Below are 14,571 nucleotides of genomic sequence, written 5' to 3' on the forward strand. Positions count from 1 at the left end.
TGAGACCGAAGCAAAGTGCCCTGAATTGGAAGCACTTGCCCTGGAACAAATCTCAGATATCTCCTCGAAGACGAATGAATAGGGACATGAAAATAAGCGTCCTGCAGGTCGAGAGATACCATCCAGTTGTCTGGACGAACTGCAGCCAGCACTGACTGAGTCGTCTCCATGGAGAACTTTGTTTTCTCCACGAAGGCTTTCAGAGAGCTGATATCTAGGACTGGCCTCCATCCACCCGAGTTCTTGGGAACCAGAAACAGGCGATTGTAAAAGCCTGGGGAGACGAGGTCTTGAACCGGCTCTATTGCTCCCTTGACCAACATCTGGTCGACTAGCTCCAGAAGAGCCTCTCGTTTCCCCGCTTCAGTGTACTGAGCCACTAAGGCTAGGTGAGTGTCTGAGAGAGGTAGTTTTTTTAAAAAGGGGATCTTGTAACCTTCCTTGACAACCGAGAGGGACCAGGTGTCCCCCCCTCTCCTTTTCCAAGACTGCCAAAAACGAGACAGTCTTGCCCCTACTGGTGTCTGGAGGACTTCCATCTCATTTTTTGGACCGGGGCCTAAACGCACCTCTGCTGGTCCTTGGCCCTGACTCTTGTCTTCTCCCCCTAAAATCCGCTCTCGAGAAGGTCCTGCCCCAAAGGGCTGTTGAAACTTCTCTTCCTTCTTCAGAGGAGCAGGAGCAACAGGTAAGGTCTTCCTAGCAGACCGAGACAAATGGTCCTGAGTAGCCTTCTGTGCCAGAGAAAGGGAGATATCTCTGACCAGAGCTTCAGGAAAAAGATGACGTGAAAAAGGGGCGTAAAGCAGCTCCGACTTCTGGGCAACAGTCACAGATCTAGAGGTGAAGGAGCACAAAAGGGCCCTCTTCTTTAAGACCCCTGCTGAGAAAAGGGAAGCCAATTCATTCGCTCCATCCCTTAGAGCTTTGTCCATGCAGGACATGATACTCGTCAGGTCCTTCGTGTCCTCCAGGAGTTCAGACTTCCTGGCTAGAGTCCCGAGAGACCAGTCCAGGAAGCTGAAAACCTCGAAAACCCTGAAAATTCTCTTTGACGAGGTGATCAAGCTCCGACATGGACCACATCACCTTGGCAGAGTTTAAAGCATGCCTTCTTGCCGAGTCCACAAGAGCCGAGAAGTCACCTTGGGAGGAGGCAGGCACTCCTAAACCCAAAGGTTCCCCAGTCTCATACCACATACCGGCCTTGGAAGCGAGCCGAGATGGTGGAAAAGAAAAGGTGGTCTTGACAGCTTGTCTCCGTTCCTTCATCCAATCATCCACCTTAGCAAAAGCTTTCCTGGCCGAAATTGAAAGTTTCATTTTGATGAAGGCCGAAGACTTAGTAGCTTTCTTCCTGGTAAATTAAGACTGAGGAGAACGAGGGCCCGAAGGTTGAAATTCCTCCCCATAAAGTTCCAAAAGAGAGCGAGAAAGAACCTTATAATCACTAGAAGAGTCGGCAGGTTTTTCTTCCTCTTCCGAAATATCTTTGAGGTCCTGCTCAAGGATAACATCCTGAAGAGTTGGGCTGCCAGCAGTCTGGCACCGAGAGCTGTTTGAATCCTGGCGGTTAGCGCCACTAACATCCAGTCGGCCAGAAGCAGTATCATCGCGATGACGAGAAGCGGTATCGTCACGATGACGAGAAGTGGTATCGTCACGATGACGAGAAACGGAATCGTCCTGAAGACGCAGGCTGCCTTCGTCTTGAAAATGCAGACTGCATTCGTCCTGTTCCCTAAGAAACGAGGCGGTAACGTCCTGACGTTTCGAATGAGAAACGGAATCGTCACGGCGCCGAGAACGAGAGGCAGTATCGTCCTGGCGCCGAGAGAGGGGGGAAGGAAATTCCTGGCAGCGTGCCGATGAAGAGGGTGTGCGTTGTCGTACGGCCGACGAAGTGCGCAGAGGTTTCTTGGGAGAGATACTAAGTTCTCTCTTAGAAGAAGATCTCTTAACCCTTTTACCCCCAAAGGACGTACAGGTACGTTTCATAAAAGTCATCCCTCTACCCCCATGGACGTACTGGTACGTCTTGCAAAAAAAAATGCTATAAAAATTTCTTTTCATTTTTTTGATAATTTTGAGAAAATTCAGGCATTTTCCAAGAGAATGAGACCAACCTGACCTCTCTATGACAAAAATTAAGGCTTTTATAGCAATTTGAAAAAAATATACTGCAAAATGTGCTAGGAAAAAAATAACCCCATGGGGGATAAGGGTTGGAAATTTCCAAATAGCCTGGGGGTAAAAGGGTTAACAGGCAAAGAGACGTCCTTACGTCTGACGGACTGTGAAGGGTGGCTGAAAGCTTGAACTAACGATGAAAGTTGTTCCTGCATAACAACCATGAAAGCTTTAGCAACCTCCGCTGGTTCTCGCGGTGCCAAAGACGGCAGTTGTCGTATGGGTTGACTGGGAGCGCTGGCAGAAGCAGCAGGGAGTTTAGCAGGATTAACTGGGCTAAGGACTCTCCGTTTCGCGCTCTTAACAGGAACAACATCGAAATCGTCTTCTGAAGGATCAGGATCTCGGCTACTCGAACCGGGAGAGGGAGAGCGAGACTGCACATCCCGGTTCCACCCTCTCTTCATTGGTCTAGATTCGTAACGCCAATTACGTCTGGGAGAACGATCAGAAGACACAAACGTATCCGACACGCCTTTTCTACGGCAGTTAAGAGCAGCCTGGGAGATCGCAACAGGACTGTCTGAGGCTACGAGTGACCGAGGATAAGCACCTCTCACCCCCTTTCGGCTTTCGACGTACCTTCTCCCTTGGTCCTGGGAGCTTGGTAGAGGTCTAGACCTAGGGGTATGACAGATTCGATCAGTCGCCACCTCCACTGCACTTTCACAAGCACTAATTTCACTAACACCCTTACCTTTAAAGGCCTCCAATTGTGCTTTAATGGCCTCTAATTCAGCAGCTAATTTAGCATACCCAGGGTCATCCGTAGGCACAGATCCTGTCGAAGGGGCAGGAGTTACTTCATTTGGGGAAGGAATAACTTCCAAAGAGGTTACAATTAAAGGGTCAATACATAAATCTAAGCTAGGCTCACTAGCAGACTTTGACTTTGATTTAGCTCTCCTAACTCTATCAACCTCAAGTTTGCGCACATAGCGCTTCATAGCTAAACAATTATCATCATTTAAAACCTCGCATTCCTTGCACCTATTATCTAGAGCACATTCAAACCCCCTGCAACCCATACAGATAGTGTGAGGGTCAACCGACACTTTCGGTAACCTCACCTTGCAAATATCATTCACACAAATACGAAAATGAATTTTTTCACTCATGATAAGAAAGGAAAAAAGACAAAAAACAAACACGACTGCCAAATCCCAACACAGTGTACTTCACCAAAAACGAAGTCCAAAAAGGCGATGAAGAGAAAGCGATACGAAAAACTTTAAATGGCGGACCAACGATGTTGTCGATCCGGCCGGCAGAGATAATCTGAGGAACAGAAAACGGGAATGATTCCAAGTACCACCCTGTAAGGGTTGTTAACCATTTAACCACACAACCAGCACAAGGCGGTTGCCGCGATTTTCTATTAAATTCTGCCGCAGTCGGAGACTCAGCTATATATATATAACTGCCAGGTAAGTACTATTCATAAAAGGGGAGACCCAAAAGGCATAAAGAAGGAGAGTTGCGCATGCGGCAACGAGAGAGTGTTCCCCAGTATAGGGGAAGTGACAGTTTCTGCACCTAAGAGTTGTCCAGGGTTCAGTCGATCACCACTCTTACCCATTCGTCCATCGGAAGAGAACTAACAAGCAGAGAAAATGCGGAGGGAATGAGACACCGAAGTAAGAAGTTGGGAGTACTTCTCCCTTCATCTACTGAACTGCTCTCACTGGAAGGTTGACCTACTACACACTGAAAAAGTAAATAACTATTGATGTAAATAGACAATTTTATGTAAAGAGCTGACAAGGGGAGAGACATGCAGCACGTCTTCACTCTACAGAGCCAAAAGCAAAAGTGACGTCATATAACCCACTACATCCCGCTAATTAGCGGCAGACTGTTATACTAGTTTCAGCTTTGCCCAAAGTATTATATCCATAGTAAAGATCAAAAGAGTTTGTATTAGGTGGAACACAGGGACTTTAGCAAACATAACCCCACACACATTACCTATGCTATGACTCCAGGTCTTTCTCTTTACTTACCAATGGGTTTCAAATCCCTGGAATAGCCTGTCTGATCCTAAAACTGTTTCACATGCAAACTTATAATAAAAACATTGGCCCATGTAACAAACACCAATTTCTCCTTACCAAAAATTAAGAGGTCGAAGCCTGATGTCTTTCAGTAGCTACGGGACTATTTATTGGAGTCCATTTTCTACTATTAGGTGAAGGTATAATGCAGTTACTTCCAGCATGAAGTTGCGGAGCTGCCCGTGCTTCTTGTTCTGTTGAATTAATATATTTGTATAAATGTAACAGTCAAATATAAAAAAAAAATGGTATAAAATTGACATTAAAGATACTTTTTACCTGGTGAATGAACATATATAGAGGGGATTAAAACATGAATCTTTTACTCCTAAACAGAGAACATATCTCCCACCATATCTAATCATAACCAATTACCCACTCCAGCTTAATAAAATGTATAAATTAAATCCCCATGTGGGATCATTAAGAAGTATTTGGTCTCCTGCTCTATGCCACCATACAACTACACACCAGACAAGGGTCTTCCTCAATTATATTTTTACTCCTAACCTTTGATTTATTCACTGAAATGCTAACGGCAGGCCCCAGAAAAGGCGCTTGGATAGCAAGTAGGAAAAATATATTGTTCATGCATTTGGCTAGAAATTAAAGTTTGATTCATGTATTTGGCAATAAATTAAAGTATCATATATTTACCCTTCCATTCTATATTTACTGCACTAAGTAAAAGCTCAAATATGACAATGTAGGGTAGGGTAGGCAAGGTAAGCTAAGGTAAGGTTTATGTTATGTTGTTAGGGTAGGGTAGGGTAGGGTAGGGTAGGGTAGGGTAGGTTAGGTTAGGGTAGCATAGATAAGGGTAACTAAAGGTAGGTATAGAAAGGAAGGGTATGGTAAGAGTAGGTAAGCACAGGTATGAGGTATAGTAAGAGTTAGTTAAGTAAAGGTAAGGTAAGGTAGGGTAGGGTAAGGTAAGGTAAGATAAGGTAAGGTAAGGTAAGGTAGGGTAGGGTAGGGTAGGGTAAGGTAATGTAAGGGTAGGGTAAGGTAATGTAAGGGTAGGGTAGGGTAATGTAAGGGTAGGGTAGGGTAATGTAAGGGTAGAGTAGGGTAGGGTAAGGTTAGTGAAGGGTAGGGTAAGGTTAGTGAAGGGTAGGGTAAGGTTAGTGAAGGGTAGGGTAAGGTAGGCTAGGGTAGGGTAAGGTAGGGTTAGCTAAGTTAAGGTTAGGTGAGGTACGGTAAGGATAGGATAGCTAAGGTAAGGGTGTAAGGTAGGGTAAGCAAGGGTGGGGTAAGTTTGGGTAGGGTAAGGTTAAGTTTGGGTAGGGTAAGGGTAAGGTATGAGCAGGTAAGGTATGAGTAGGTAAGAGAGTAGATAAGGTGAAGGCAGGCAAGGTAAGAGTAGGTAAGGTCAGGACAGGCAAAGTATGTATATGTAAATTATGTGTGGGTAAAGTATGGTTAGGAAAGGTAAGATTAGATAAAGTATAGGTATGAAAGGTAAGGGTAGGTAATGTGAGAGTCATTAAGGTTAGATGAGGTAAGGTAGGGTAAGATGAGGTAAGGTAGGATGAGGTAAGGTAGGATAAGATAAGGTAAGGATAGGTGAGGTAAAGTGAGGTTAGATAAAGTAAGGGTAGGTAAAGTGAGGTTAAGTAAAGTAAGGTTAGGTAAAGTGAGGTTAAGCAAGGTAAGGTAGTTAAGAAAAGGTTATGTAAGGTAAGAATGGGTACGATAGGGGCACCAAAGTGAGGTTAGGTAACTACAATATAAACAAGAGAGAGTATTTTGTAAATTTTATTTTCGTAATTATGCTCGGTGGATTTTGAGAAAGCATTTGATAGCATTTCACGTAGTATGCTAAAAAAATATGAGGCACTATGGGATACCAGAAAAGATTGTAAACCTCATAATAGTTATGCATAGTGGAACTTGATGGTAGTCTTACAGATACATTTGAGGTCAAGACTGGAGTACTACAGGGTGAAATACTGTCCCCTCTGTTGTTTATTATGGTGATTGATTATGTTATGAACAAGGTAATGCAAGGAATAAATAATGGCATTCACTGTTAAGTGGATCAGAGATTATGTGATCTTGAATATGCAGATGATATAGTTCAAATTGTTTCTAAATTGGTTGAAATACAGGAAATGATTGATAGGTTAGTAATGGAGGGGAGAAAGATCGGATTGGTGATCAACTCGAGAAAGACAGAGATCATGCATATTACAGGGCAATGTAACAGTAACAAAACTACTTTTCTTGTAGAAAAAATTACGCTCTCTTCGAAAATGACACTAGTTCTCGTCGCAAATGAATAGTTTCAGAAATATATATATATCTATATCCTACGGTAATGGGGGACTCCCAGTGGGAACTTGGGGTTTTGGGTGGGGAAAACATACTGGGGAAATGATGTATAGCCGTAAAACAAGCATTTTCTTCTCTATACATTACCTCCTTGGATTTATAATGACCGGAGGAAAAGACAACACAGTATAACTGTATAAACTTTGGGGCATCATTGCAAAGACTATTCCTCATGAAAAAATACAGTAACCAGTGCTGCCAATGCCTGATGTAGAACAAATGTTAGCATTCCATGCTAACATTAGCACACTCACGTACGTACGTTCCTACATACCAGTTTTCGATCTTCTGCGCAAAAACCCCGCCTCCCGACGCAGAAACTTTTCCCCCACCAATAGGATTTCTTCTTCCCTAACCGTGAAATGTAACTCTCCGTCTCTCTACCAGCTCTGTTCAAGTCTACTACATGATTACTTATGTAATAACCCCGTATACATATTACTTTTGACCCTAGAATTACTCGTTTTATTATCCTATACCTTATAAAATCGGTTAATGTCTAGGAGAGGGCCGCATGAAGATATCACTGATATTCAATTTATTTTTACTAGAATATGTAGGAATGTATGTATATAATGGTATACCAGTGAGATAATTTAGTGAAAATCAATAATAGTCGAAATATCGACGATCAAACTCACGCTACTCTTGTCTTGATCCCAGATTTTTCTAAGTCTGTTGTTATTGTTGACTGTGTCTTATTTTTGCTCAAATGAGCCCTGTAACCACTATAATCCGCAGACAAACTATTCCACTATGACGTCTTCACGTTTGGCCAATCACAGTGCGACAATACATTTTCTTTCCCAATGACGTCTTCACGTTTGGCCAATCACAGTGCGACAATACATTTTCTTACCCATCACAGTATAGTATAACGATGTATACAGCAGTACCATCACTTTGGATTTGGTTTGATGGATGTGTTAGGTAGTGTCCCCCCCCCCCGGTAGGAGTACAGGGCTATTAGGCTAGGTTAGGTGGGTGTATTAGGTTCGGTGGTGCCCTGAAAATCACTGTGGCCGTAAGGGGGGGGCCGAATTCCCCCCCCCCTGGTAGGCCTAGGTAGGGGTACAGGCCCCCAGGGTAGGTTAGTTGGTTGTATTAGGTTCTGTAGTGCCCCGAAAAATCACTTTTCTCATCCTCCACCCACCCAAAAACCCCGCTTCCCACTGGGGTCCCCCATAATTGTAGTAGTAGGTTTATGCTTACATTTTGTGTGTAAGAGTTAAGTCTTACTTTCTTTTTTATTCATTTCCTCATGTTTCTATGCACTGTGCAACAATAATCTGGTTGTTTTTTGCCGTTTTTCGTCGTTAATACTTGAAAAAAGGGTGCGGCCTTCTCCTAGACATTTACCATAAAATCAACTCTATTTATATTCCCATTCAATATCATTTATCATACATAGCATTTTATCTTCCTATATTGGTTTTATTCCTTTTGTTATTTCTTTGTCACAACCCAGATTTCACATAAATACTTGCTCTATACTTTTTCCAATCCAGTTCATTCATGTTTACCCTCCAGACTCCGTTGTTTTTCCATTAACCAATCACGATCCTATACGTATTCAAAGTTTACACAAGGGGGTTGTCAGTTAATATTTCCCTACCCCCTTCCTTTATCTCTTTAAATGGTCTTTTCATACTCCTTCCACCAAATCCTTTTCGCTGGAAACCTTTGTCCTTGTAAGATGTACGTCATTTCAAGTGAGATTTATTTTTTTGTATTTTGCCATGGAGGAAGTTATTTAAACTTGTAACGGCTGGAGTATTCCATACCTAAAAGCATTTGCTAAATTCCATGGTGATTTTTATGATTCTTCATCCAATGTTGATAATTTCCTTAAAGTACACGATATAATTCCTCACCGTTTACAGTGTCCCAAGTGCCGTTCCCTCTTATCTTACAAGAAAGACATTCACGTGTTGTACTGTAATACCGAAACCAGGATACCTAAAACCAAAAAGAAATGTCGCTTTCGTTATACCGTTACTTCTTATAAAGGTACATTTTTAGGAAAAAGTCGCCTACCCCCATGGAAGATATTATTTAAAGTTAAACCGTCAGTCTCACACTCCCGTGTCCCGCAAGTTTCGACGTCCCCTTCATAAAGGTAAGTCATTCAACAAAAGTCATTATATGTGTTTTGTGACCTGTTAACTTCTAGGTTAGGTTAGGTGGGTTTGTTATGTTCTGTACCCTTTTTGTACCTTTTTATATAGTGTAAAGTGTATAGGAACAATTCATTAACCCTGGATAGGTACGATGGGTCGTTTGCGACCCCGAGCGTAAAAAAAAAACAGGTTTTTCTCACGTGACTCACCCCCGTGACTGAATTTGTGGGTGATCGACCTGCAGGAGGTGTCTCCCCTACACGCTCTAGTAGTGTCCAGATGTGCATTGCTGTAGCTGTACTCCTTCCCCGATTTCCGAGACGCGTCGGGGTCGAGCGCGACCGAGTTTACCCTTCTAAGGTAGTTTGCATAATTATCAAAGTTATTACGTATTATGAAATTGTCGTAGAATGGTGCAAATTGTATAGGTTATCAGTTGTGGAAAGTCTTGGTGGATTGTTTGGCTACCATGTGCATGATTTTTTTTTTAGTTAAAATGTCGTTCATCACCACGAGGACCATTTTACCGCGAGTGCCCCTTTTTCATTTTTTTTTCATTTTTTTGCCAAGTCATTTTTCCGTAAGATATTGCCAAATAGGGTCGTAAAACTTTTGCTTGTTTAGTGTTGGAAAGTGTGTCTAGATGATCTGGCTACCCATGCATGACTTTGTTTTTGTCAGATACGACGTAGTTATTGGTATATTGGGTATTTAACTGCGGTTACCAATTTCTGTTTTTTTTCAATATTTGTAAAAATTACTACGTAGTAAGGAATTGCCGTATATTATTCATTTTTTTTTCATGTTTATGTGTTAGAAAGTGTGCCTTGATGGTTGGGCTAACACGTGCATGTCTTTTTTTTTATCTGAGATGCCGTATATTAGAATGTCGGGCATTTTACCGCGAGAGTCCCTTTTTAATTTTTTTTTCATTTTTTTGCCAAGTCATTTTTCCGTAAGATATTGCGAAATAGTATCGTAAAACTTTTGCTTTTTTAGTGTTGGAAAGTGTGTCTAGATGATCTGGCTACCCATGCGTGATTTTGTTTTTGTCAGATACGACGTAGTTATTGGTATATTGGGTATTTAACTGCGGTTGCCAATTTCTGTTTTTTTTTCAATATTTGTAAAAATTTACCACGTAGTAAGGAATTGCCGTATATTATTGATTTTTTTTTTCATGTTTATGTGTTAGAAAGTGTGCCTTGATGGTTGGGCTAACACGTGCATGTCTTTTTTTTTTTATCTGAGATGCCGTATATTAGAATGTTGGGCATTTTTCCGCGAGTGCCCCTTTTTATTTGTTTTGCATTTTTTTGCTTAGTCATGTTACCGTAAGGAATTGGCAAGTAGTGTCGCAAAACTTATATTTTTATAGTGTTGGAAAGTGTTTCTAGATGATGTGGCTACCCATGCCTATTTTTTTTTTAGCCAGATATGGCGTATATATAAGTATGTGTTCGATTTTCCTGTGATTGCTATTTTTTCGTTTTTTCCCATTTCTTTCAAAATTACTACGTACTAAGGAACTATCACAGAGTAATATTTCATTTATATGTTTATTTGTCGGAAAATGTGCCTTGATGGTTTGCCTAGCACGTGGCTGAAATTTTTTTTTCTGAAATGCCGTATATTAGAATGGCCATTTTTCCACGAGTGCCCCTTTTTATTTGTTTTGCATTTTTTTGCTTAGTCATGTTACCGTAAGGAATTGGCAAGTAGTGTCGCAAAACTTATAATTTTATAGTGTTGGAAAGTGTTTCTAGATGATCTGGCTACCCATTCCTATCTTCTTTTTTTAGCCAGATATGGCGTATATATAGGTATGTGTTCGATTTTCCTGTGATTGCCATTTTTTCGTTTTTTCCCATTTCTTTCAAAATTACTACGTACTAAGGAACTATCACAGAGTATTTATTCATTTAGATGTTTATTTGTCGGAAAATGTGCCTTGATGGTTTGCCTAGCACGTGGCTGAATTTTTTTTTTTCTGAAATGCCGTATATTAGAATGTTAGCCATTTTTCCGCGAGTGCCCCTTTTTATTTGTTTTGCATTTTTTTGCTTAGTCATGTTACCGTAAGGAATTGGCAAGTAGTGTCGCAAAACTTATATTTTTATAGTGTTGGAAAGTGTTTCTAGATGATCTGGCTACCCATGCCTATCTTTTTTTTAGCCAGATATGGCGTATATATAGGTATGTGTTCGATTTTCCGGTGATTGCCATTTTTTCGTTTTTTCCCAATTCTTTCAAAATTACTACGTACTAAGGAACTATCACAGAGTAATGATTCCTCTAGATGTTTATTTGTCGGAAAATTTTGTTTACTTTTTTTTTGATTGAATATCAAATTTTTTTAGCTAAAATATTATATTGTTTTACATTTTTTTTTTTTTTTTGATTTTATTTCCCTTCAAAAAAGTTTTTTTGGGTCAGAATTTTAATTTTATAGTCGTAAAATAATCGACAATTATCCAGCAACCCACCATAAAATTTTTATGCATATCCAATAATAATTAGATTAGTAAATAACACCTTGAAATTGACATACCCTTCCTACATTTCAAGTGGCAGATTAGGGAGTCTGAGTCAGTGTGGTTGGCGGCCATTTTGTGGACATATCCGAAGCGTAAGCTGCTCTATCTATATATATTCTTGTTCCCTATAGAATTTGTGATATTTTGGTATATTTTTACCTGCATAAATATCATATTATATATTAAATATATGTATTTTTTTACGAAATTTCTAAGTACTCAAAAAATTACCTTTAGATATGGCCTCTGATATAAATGTAATTTACAAAATAATGAAGATTTTTTTACATATTTCTATTTTAGGATAACATATGTTTATTCCCTAAAAAAATTAGCCACTTCCTATTTCATTTGGGTACCCAAAAAAATTCATGAAATTTGGACAAATTTTTTTGGCCAAAAAAAGTTACCCTTTTTTTCTCATTTCAGATCTTCACCTCCATGGGTCTGACTTCATCCAAAATACATCAAGATGTGTCCTAAACATTCAAGAATCAATTCCTAAAAGGATTTGTGTATATATGTATAAACTTTTTTTTTATGAATTTTTATGTCAGGTCTTTTTTTTTTCTACTTAATTTTTTAAAATATTTATAATGAATAGTTTTTCTGCAGATGAGTAGTATTTATCTTTACAGTTGTTTTAAGCATTCATTGAAGTTTTTTTTGGCAAAAGAAAAAAGGAGGTTACTGCAAAAACTGATTTTTCAAGATTTTTTTTTGGCGTCGGGGTCGTTCGCGTCCGAGTATACCCTTAAAGGGGTGTCCGAGGAGCGTACCTATCCAGGGTTAAAATACACATGATAATATTACCGTAGCATTGCTACCGTTAGCAATACCTTTGTAACGTTAACAGTGTATAATTGGTAAAGTTCCTTATTTTAACATTCCTAGTATATACGAGAGTTTTGTGACCTGGGAACCCCTAGGTTAGGTTAGGTGGGTTTGTTAGGTTCTGTACCCTTTTTGTAATTTTTATATATTGTGTAACTGGTAATATTACTGTAACAGTCCCAGGCATCGTTGATAACACTGTGTATCATTGGTAAAGCTGCTAATGTTATCGTTCTCAGCACATTCGTGAGTGAAGTGACACCGTTGAACAAGTGCTTATATTTAAATATTTTAACACGACACATATGACAACAGTGGTTATATTTAGCCATTTTAACAGAAAATATGTTTTCCTGTAGAAAATAACGTGATTTAACCGTTTTTCACCTTCACTTCATATGTAATAACAGCAACCAATTGGGCAACTTAAAGTTAGTCGAATTGGTTGATCTGTTTGTTTGCGGTTGAAATGAAGGTCAAATTCGGTTAAATCACGTCATTTACTATAGGAAAACATATATTTTTTGTTAGAAATCACACCCGGTAATACAATACAACTTTACCAAGGAACCATCATTATCAGCAATGGATCACTAGTTACAGAATTCAAGGAGAGAATTCGGGGGGGGGGCAGAGCAAGCAATAGCCAGACTAAAACAGCTTGAAGGTCAAATCGACTACCAAATTACATCAAAATCCTAATATACATTTCACTTGTAAGATCGATATCAACTTGTGGGCACAAGTCGTGGTACAGCACTGTAACAACTGATGTAAAATTTCTTGCCTTTGAAAATACAGCATTGAGAAGGATTTTGGGAATCAATGGCAGCAGCAATAATAAAGGCAGCAGCTATAACAAAGGCTGTGGGAGATTGCATATGAGAATTGGGTTGAACTGACAGATGGTACAGGAAAGAGACGCAAGACTTGAATTCACCGAGGAACTATGCATCCTATGGTTTCCAGAGCATTAAGATAATTTGGTTTGCTTTATTGCCTTAATAAATCCTATTTCAAAAACGCCCAAAGATACGCCCTACGCAAATCTGTACCGTTAAGTATACTCTAAGGGTAGGCCTAATCTAGCATGAAGTTGCTTGGTCTTGAAAGAAATATAGGCCTACGCTAAGATACACTTCTATCAGGCTAATCTCACACCAAGAATAAAAGACAAACATTAACTGTAAAATAATTAGAATATCAAGAAGTTATTGAGCATTACCTTCACAGTAAATGAAACAGAAGAAATTCACAGCACAGTTCAATATATATCGCCGTTCCTTGTTGACATGGAGGAGAAACAAATGACATATGGGAGACATTTTTCTTCCAAAATCTCAGATTCTCAGGAACCTCTTTCTCAGTTGGAACCAAAGACTATATACTGAAGGTATATAGTCTTTGGTTGGAACCAAAGACTATCACTTAGTGCAGTGTTGCCACTTGCCAGTAGGGTTAGTGTAAACATTCCTAAAACTCATGATAAAAAATCCCCATTTTCACAAATATATTTTCTTCTGGTCACGTAAGGTTTAGTAATATACTGCATATAAGTGCAAGATAACTAATTGCAACAATATAAATGTTTGTTTCTTCGCAGAAATTGGTACAGAATATCTCCATCAGACATCCAAAATCCCCAAATCTAGGGATAAATTCACGTATCTGGCAACACTGACTCGGTGGCTTCGAGAATCTCGAGAAAAAATATGATATAGTTTCGTATCTACGATTTGCTCCTGTAAATTATAAAATAATACTATTTTTTTTATAAACCATGGACAGTACAGTAAACGTGGAATTATATTTTATAACTTAATTATGAATACTAACAAGAAAGTTGACTGACAAGCGTTTCCTTATTCTGTTTAAGGACTGATTATCTAGTCCTATAAATGGACTACATTATCTTGTAATTAATTATAATTAATAAATAATGAATATTCAACACTAAAAAGTTATACATATAACTTAAAACATTAAATAAATCTAGATTTCTGCTGGCAGCCGATTTTCTAATAAGGAAACTAAACTAGAGTTCATCCAATTGTTTTATATAACGCTAATTTTAAATATTTTGAAATCTGAGCTGTTTATTTCCTTTTATGACTTATAGATGTTTATTTTCCATTTAAGGCTTTTAATTTAGGAAATTCATAGACACTGCGATGGTATGGACACCTACTGACAGAAAACATAACTAATTATGCTGATAATAAAGATCAAATTAGTGAATTATGCAAAGGTATTTTGTGCAAGACGTGCTCAATATGATGAATGAAATTTGCGACTTATAACATAGAAATTGTGTCTACTTTTATTGGCATTCGTAATATACTGGATTTCTGGGATAAAAACTGGAAAAAAAATATATATTTTTAAAAAACTGTTAGCAACTTCTGCCTTTTCTAGATTAGTCATGAATATATCAATTGTTTAATGTTTAAAATAATTTTGTATTAAATATATATTTCATAAAAAATCACTAGATGAATAAAG

General features: G+C 39.0%; 1 long non-coding RNA gene across 3 annotated transcripts in view; it reads right to left on the reverse strand.

Annotated features, from left to right (window-relative positions):
• LOC137629040 (uncharacterized) overlaps nt 1–13,437 on the reverse strand; it is a 41,592-nt gene extending 28,155 nt beyond the window's left edge. For all 3 annotated transcript variants that reach the window (XR_011041428.1, XR_011041429.1, XR_011041430.1), the window contains exons 1-2: nt 13,295–13,437; nt 4,302–4,438 (exon numbers count right to left, since the gene is read on the reverse strand). This is a non-coding gene — a long non-coding RNA (uncharacterized lncRNA). The remainder of the gene's footprint in view (nt 1–4,301; nt 4,439–13,294) is intronic.
• Nucleotides 13,438–14,571: the final 1,134 nt, after the last annotated feature.

The sequence above is a fragment of the Palaemon carinicauda genome, chromosome 37, assembly GCF_036898095.1.
Source record: "Palaemon carinicauda isolate YSFRI2023 chromosome 37, ASM3689809v2, whole genome shotgun sequence".
In the NCBI taxonomy this organism is placed as follows: Eukaryota; Metazoa; Arthropoda; class Malacostraca; order Decapoda; family Palaemonidae; genus Palaemon; species Palaemon carinicauda.